Raw genomic sequence first — 8224 nt, 5'->3', positions numbered from 1 at the left:
TGCCAGAAATGATTTAACCAAATGTTTTGCAACATTTCATTAAACCATACTATCCTACCCAATCCACTAAGCCAGTGACTCATTTTGGATATGTTTACTTGTAATACCCACTTTTAGATACCAAATTCTGAATCAGTTAGGATTAGGTTTAGTTGAGAGTGACAGAAATCACAAAATAACCCTGTGTTAAATAACATGGTATGGTTTTCTCACATATAAACAATACCTGAGACCAAGCAGTCCACGCTAGCACAGTGGCTTTGTTCCTAAGGCCTTAGAGGCCCAGATCCTTTGCAACCAACCACGATGTTTTGCACAGGATATTGCCCTCTCCTCATGGTCCAAGATAGACTCTCTGGCATCAAATTCACAATCTAAGCAGCTGCCACTCTCAGCAAAGTCCCACAGGGAGCAGGGAGGAAATGAAGAAAGACATGCCCCATCTCCAAAGCTGCACAGACCACTAGAATTTACTCACCTGGCTATACCCAGGAGCAAATGGAGTCTTTATTTTGGGAAGTCATATACTTGTCTAAAAATAAGAGGTTCTATTACCATAGAAAAAGATGAGGCTGGGTTTGGGGAGATAAGCGTAATTGCTTACAATTGAATAGATGAGAGGATAAGAGGGATAAAACACTGAGAGGGTTCAGACTTCAAAGGAGGGTTCTTGAGCAGCACCCTCTGTTCCCCTGACAGGAGCCTGGTGGAAGGAGGCAGCTTGTAGGGTAGTTAAGCAGTTGCAACCAAGACTCACGAATTAGAGAATAAAAGAGTGGCTGGTTGGATGTGCCATCTAGTGGGGACAAGACTCAGAGACTTAACAGAAACCTGATGAGATTTGTTACATTGCTATCTAATTTTGATGAATTGTGGAAATGAAAGATGCCTTTTGAAAAAGTCTGTTAAGAAGCTCTGAACAGCTTGGAAAACAGTAGTGTTTCCCTTAGTGGAAAGTTGACTTTGGAAGAGAATGGAAGATTTAGGAATACTAGAATGGAGTGATGGATTGTTTTCTCTGAAAATAAAAAAATAGGTTGGAGAAAAAAATGTGCTGACCTGGTCAAGAGGTTAAACTGAATTTGAGAATAAAGATCAGACAAAACTGGACAGTTGGAAGACAGCAGATATGACAGGAAGGAGAACAACTGTGACAAGAGGACAGAAGACAATATTAAGAAACAAATTTGGTGAGAATTCTTGTGTTCTCACACACATACATCTACTGTGTAGGCAAGGATAGATTTTACACAAATATTTAGAAGTGAACTTGATATTTTGATTTAAATTGTATATGTGGTCTTATAGGCATTTTCACGGCTTGGAGGTTTTAGAGAAATGACATATCATGTTATTGGAAAGATTTACTCTCCCCAAAAGAAATTAACCTGATAAAATTCAAAGGGGACTATGAACTATACTGATGACTATACTATCATACTGTATATGATGATAAAGATGAGATAGAAATCCACAAACCTGATAGATGGAGATAGTGTATTCTATATAAATCTCTTTAAGAAACAAAAGAGGAAACTGGAAGAGGTTGAAGAAGTGGAACGTAGAGCAGGGGCCCCCAAACTTGACTAGACTTAGGGGAACTTATAAAAGCACTGGTCTCAGGGCCTCACCCCAGACCTGCCAGACCTGCCAGATTACAACCTAGTACCCCAGACTCAGGAATCTGTGTCTATAACTTAAGCAGCCACTCTCAGACTGTTCATCCTGGAACCAGCATTTGGGAACTACTGCTACAGACACTCAGGGAGAGGGATGGTAAGAATGACACTGTCTGAATGCAGGTCACAAAACTGGCACAAGAGAGAAAGCCTAGCAGGGCTGGGAGCAGTACCCACCTGCATCATCTGCATGTTTCATTCTTTTTTTTAAAGATTGGCACCTGGGCTAACATCTGTTGCCAATCTTCTTTTTCTTTTCTTCTTCTTCTCCCCAAAGCCCCCCCAGTACATAGTTGTATACTCTAGTTGTAGGTCCTTCTGGTTGTTCTATGTGGGATGCCACCTCAGCATGGCTTGATGAGTGGTGCCGTGTCCGCGCCCAGGATTCGAACTAACGAAACCCTAGGTGGAGCACATGAACTTAACCACTCGGCCGTGGGGCTGGCCCCTGAATATTTCATTCTGATGAAGTAGAGCTCCTGGTAAGCTTCTGGACTTATCTTGAGACCTTGATAGGAATGCCACCTCTTTGAATGTTGAGGAAAAGATGAGGAAAATGTGTTCTTGGACTTAATTCCAATGAATTGGACAGCAATGTGGAAGAGCTGAAGACCTTTTAGTCTATGTCCTTGAGACACTCACAGACCCGCAGCAACAGAGCCCCCCCACTCCCTGGCCCTGAGAAACAAGAGCAGGAATAAGTTACCAGACATGGAAGAAGAGAGAGTCCTGTAGAAAGGACAAACTTACTAGCAGCCACATCCTTCTAACTAAGACACTGCCAGCCCCTGAGACCTCACGGGAGAGTGTCAGAGACGTAAATACCTGGACCCCACTTCCCTGCCTCCTTCCAATCCCCTATCCGCTCCTCTCATTGGCTGAATCTGAAGGAAGTCAGAGGGCTCAGCTTCTGGAAAGGAGAGCTGGGTGAGTGGACCTGGAGGGGCACAGGAAGATCTCAGGGCCACTGAATGAGTAGGAACTAGGCGGCCCCAATACTACCAATTTGTGTGACCATTCCTCATACTACAATCAAATCTATCCCCTACTGCCCAATGCACCCCTGAAAAACCTCTTACAGAAGCTTCAGCACCATTCATAAAGATGAAGCTGGTCTGACTAAAGAAAAGAACAAGCTATAAAAACAAAGTTGATGTGTACGGTGATGGATGGAAATTAGCCTTTCGGTAGTGAACATGATGTTGTCTACAAAGAAATCGAAATATAATGATGTAAACTTGAAATTTATATAAAGTTATAAATCAATGTTACCTCAATAAAAAATATCATTAATTAATTAATTTAATTAAATAATCTCAAAATAAAAGGTTTAATTTTAAAAAAAGGAAGTATAAATGCTGAAGCAGGAAACACATGCATACCTGGTACATTTAAAATGGATCCCTTACTCATTCTCTTCTTTCAAGGGTCTCTCTAACCAGTTAGCGCTATTTTGGCTAACAGATCACACTTCATGTACTCTGGAGGGATAAGGTGAACCTTCAGCACAAAGAATAAATGATGGTTGGAATGAATGGATGGTACAGGGGTCTAGATTAGGCTCATTTATTCATCTAGTTTCGACTTTTCTTTTGACATCCAAGCATTAATCTCAAGCAGAAAAGAGCAGAAAGAGTTTATTTCAGTTTTATTTGCTCGTGTCTCCTTAAAGCTGTGTCTGCAGCTGTCATGTTGACATGTAATTGGTTTGGTTAAAAAGCTAGAGGATCAATTCCAGCTTTGGAAAGGACAGAAGTGTATGGGCAGAGTGAGAATTTATAAGATGTGGAAATTGGGCGTAATGGGTTTCATGGGGATTGCCCAACGGCAAGGACTATGAGAGGTTCAGAGGAGTTGTATGATCTATCTCTCTGACTGTGACTATATAGTTCTTGAGCTAAATAGCCCCAATTTTCCAAATGACATGGCCAGCAGAATTTGATGGTGACGAGGGACAAGTATCAGAAAGTTTCAAAAGGCATTTCTTTGAGTTTTCCCTTAGAAAGGGTTAGCAAATCCTGTCTTCTCAAATTCACTAGTACTCTTTCTATTTGTAGTTGTCACAGTGCTGGATACATAGTAAGAAATCAATAAGTTCTTTTTTTGTTTGATTAAAATTTGCCAACGTACAAACACAATTCTGTGTCAATATTTATTTGACAAATATATATTAATTCCTACAAATATACATTAATTCCTGTACCAGGCCAGGCGCTAGAGATAAAGTAATGAAAAAAATAAACATGGTCTCTCTTCTCAAGGGGCTTACATTCTAGTGGGAGAGCCTGGTATCAATCAAATAGTCATGCAAATAAATATATGATTACAAACTGTGATACAAGCCATGAAGGAAAAAAGCTAGAAACTTTGATTTTAGCTGGAGCATGTGATCTGGTCTAAGGATCAAGAGTATCTTCTCTAAGAAAGCGATGTTTGAGCTTAGATGTGAAGATAAGTACGAATCAACTCCTTGAAGGAAGGGAGTGTTCCAGACTAAAAGAAAAAAGTCAGGAAGGATAAGCGTCCAGAGGTGTGAAGAAGTAAGGTGGATTCTAGAAATGAGAAGCTCAAGAAGCAAAGAGGAGTGAGTGAGAGATGAAGCCAGAGAGATGGGTAGGGTCCAGATCATGAAGAACCTTGTGGATCATACTATTTATTTTAAGAATCTTTATACTTTAAGAGTACTTGAAAGTCATGACCAGAAAAGGATCATGATCTTAGCTGTTTTTAAAAGCATCACTTTAAGAAATGGATAGAGGACAGAACAAAATGGTGCTGTTCTGGAAAGAAATAATGTGAATTTGGACTAGAGTAGTAATGGCTAAAACAGAAGAAAGTGAAGAGATTTGAGCCAGAGGAAGGCTCAGCACAGATCTGAGGAAATCCAACCATTAAAGTCTGGGTAAAGAAAAATAAGCAAGGGATTGAGAAAGAGTATCCAAAAATCTAAGAAGAAAACTAGAAGAGTGTATAAAACAGAGAAGATGTGTTATAAACTCTTGGAAGAGGGACGAGGGTGTTATAAAAAGAAATGAATGATCAGTGGTGTCAAATGCTACTGTTAGCTGAATCCCAAAATTTCTACTGGATTTAGTAACGTGAAGGTCACTGGTAATGTGGTGAAAGCCATCAGAGTAGAGTTAGTGGAGTGGGTTAAATAGAAAGGGTAGGCCAAGAAATGGAGATAAGACACACAAATAACTCTTTTGAGAGGTTAGGCTGGAAAAGAAGAGATGGTGATGGAGGAGTTGAATAGAGTACTGTTTTGTTTTTCAAATGGGAGAGATTGGAGAAAATTTAAACGTATGTGTATAGGATCATCCAGAACAGATAAAGAAACAGAAGAGAAAAAGCTAATTGATAGTATGAGATTCCCAAGAAGGTGGGAGCTATTGGAGATCATAGCCTAGGTAAAGGGATTGGTCTTAAAATGTCAAAAATATAGACTCACAGATTTAGATCAAGTCTGACCAGTGAAATATCCTACACATAGCCAAGCTCACAGGAGATGGTCACTGCTGTTTTCTTGATGTACCTATTATACAATTTACAGTATTAAAAAAGGGACCTCCATAGAAATATGGAGAGCTCTCACCGTAGTTTCGGGATATTGAGGACAAAGACCGCAAATCTGCTCTGCAGCTGCTACACAGGGTGACTTTTACTCTGTGGTGGATATATTATACTATAGGATCTAGCTCTCAATCTCACTGTGGTGCGTATATTGTATTCTAGGATATAGTACCCTGTCTTACCATGAGCTGTATAACAGTCTAGAATCTAACTCTCAGTCTTAACCTGGTGAGTGTGATGGTCAGTTATATATGTCAACTTGGCCAGACTACATTCCCCAGTTATTCAATCAGACACTAATCTAGATGTTGCTGTGAAGATATTTATAGGTATAAATATAGATATTTATGTTATAAGACTTGGCAATGTATCAGATGTGTATGATTTCATGTGTGTGTGGGATAACAGAGAGAACTGTCAAGGATAATAGTCCTGATTCCCTGCATTTATAGCTGGAAAAACAGCAGCACAATTTCTTGAGATAGCACTGGTGGAGAACCAGACTTAGATGAAATATTGTGAGTTAAGTTTTTGGTGTGTTGATTCTGGGGTGCTGATGTGATTAAAGTCTATAATCAGTTGACTCTAAGTAAGGATGATTCTTCTAGATAATCTAGGTGGGCCTGATCTAATCAGTTGAAATACACTAAAAGCAGAGTTGAGGGTTCTCTGGATGAAGAAGGAATTTTGTCTGTGGGCAGCAGCTTGAGTTCATGCCTGAGATTTCCAGCCTGCCCTTCCCAATAGCTTGCTCTATGGATTTCAGACTTACCTAGCCAGCTCCCACCAATTCCTTGTAACAAATCTCTTAATACATATATCCTCCTTCCTGGTTCTGTTTCTCTGGTTGAACCCTGATTGATATAGTGGGCATATCACAATGTAGAATCTAGCCTACAATATTACAGAAAGCTGATTTGTCAAAAATACCAAGGGTAGAGAGATGGTGTCAGGATGGCAGCATAGGTGGACTCTGAACTCACCTCCTTCCATGGACACAACAAATTTACAACTACCCTTGGAACAATTACCCCTGAGAGAGAACTGAAAACTGGATACAAAACCCCCCCAAAACAAGGGGCAGTGCTGTCTGAAGTGGAAGAGGCAGAAATTCCTTTCTGAGGAGAAAAAAGCCACCTTCACAAGCCATGCTGCTTCTTGGCTGGCCTGGAAAAATCCTAAGGTATGCGGCCTTTCCTGTAGGAGTTGGGGATCTGAGCAGGGGAGTGTTACTGCTTTAAGCAGCTTTTGGAAATGAGACAAATGTTGTATATCTGGTTTTGCTGGCTATTAACTACAGTGGGGAATATCCCCAGAAAACCTATCAGACATAACAGAAAAGGGAGCCTGCTCTTAAAGGGCCCATGCACAAATTCACCCCTCTTGGAAAGCAACCTAAATCACCAGAAAGAAAGGAGCACAGTCCTTTGGTGAAAAGAGACTCACCTGATAGGTTCAGGGTGCACCTCAGTGGGACCACCCCAGGGACTGAGATATAGGCAGCAGCCACTATTGTGACTTAGTACAGGTGTAGTGACACAGATGTTGGCAGATGCCATTGGAGTTCTTCTTCTGGCCCGTTAGCCCAGTGTCTGCCCCACCCCTAGAGAGCTGGTTTAATTCAGCTCAACCAGGGCAGGCAGCCTGCCCTAGGGACTGGCCCCACCCAACAGCAAGCCCTTGGGTAACTTGTGGACTTGCAAAGGCAGAGTTTGTGGGACCTCTGCAGCAGGGCAAGTGGGTCCACCTCTGTGGGGCAGGGCATGCACAAGGAGCAAGTGGAGTGTGAGGGGTGTTGGAGTGTGTGGGGCCTCTGCAGTGGGGCAACTAGGTCCACTTCAGTGGGTTGGAGCATGCACATGGGGCAGAAATATGTTGATGGGGTCCATGGCCCTGCAGGTGGTGGGAGTTATCAGCTGCAGCAGACTTGTGCTTTTCAAACAGCCATACAGGAGATTGGCCCCACCTTCCAAAGCATGAAACAGTTGGCTACTCCCATGCCTGGGGTTGGCACCACTCAGCTGCAATCCTGAGAGAGTTGACAACAGCCTTGCAGGTGGGAGGCCTATAGCAATTGTAAGCCCTGAAGCCTAGCAGCCAGCCATTCTGGTGGCCTACTCACTTAATAGGAAAACTGCAACAAAAAATGTGCTATTAGACCTTGCAGCTAATGATGCTGGGGCTCCCCATGCCTGATAAAGTGACTCAGGGTCCATAGCAGCCACACACAGCTAAGTATTACAACCAGCCAGCCAGGGCAACATCCTAGACTTCGGAACACCTGCAGCAAGAACAACCCTGCCACAACAGAAGGACACATGTAGCCCACACAGGGGAGAGTCTGTGGAACTGGTGATGAGAAGGAAGAACACTGCTAGGCCTCATAAAGTATCTCTTAAGTAAGGCCATCTCTCCAAGATCAGGAGACACAGCTGAGCTACCTAATACATAGATATAAGCTCAGAGAAAGAGGTAAAATGAGGACACAAAAGAATATGTTCCAAGTAAGGGAACAGGACAAAACCCCAGAAAAAGAACTAAATAAAACAGAGATAAACAATCTACCTGACAAAGAGTTCAAACAAATAGTCATAAGGATGCTCACTGATCTTAGGAGAAGAATGGATGAATTCAGTGAGAACATCAGCAAAGAATTGGAAAATATAAAAAAAGAATCAATTGGAAATGAAGAATACAATACTGGAAATTAAAAATTCACTAGAGGGACTCAATACCAGAGTAGATGATACAGAAGAATGGATCAGTGAATTGGATGAAAGATTGGAGGAAATCACCCAAGCTGAAAATATAAAAGAAAAAAAGAATTAAAAAGAACGAGGATAGTCTAAAGAACCAGTTGGACAACATCAAGTGCCCTAACATCCATATTATAAGTGCCCTAGAGGGAGAAGAAAGAGTGAAAGGGGCAGAGAATCTATTTGAAGAAATAATAGTTGAAAACTTTCCTAACC

The sequence above is a fragment of the Equus asinus genome, chromosome 3 (genome assembly GCF_041296235.1).
Source record: "Equus asinus isolate D_3611 breed Donkey chromosome 3, EquAss-T2T_v2, whole genome shotgun sequence".
NCBI lineage: Eukaryota > Metazoa > Chordata > Mammalia > Perissodactyla > Equidae > Equus > Equus asinus.
This window is presented reverse-complemented; position numbering follows the sequence as displayed.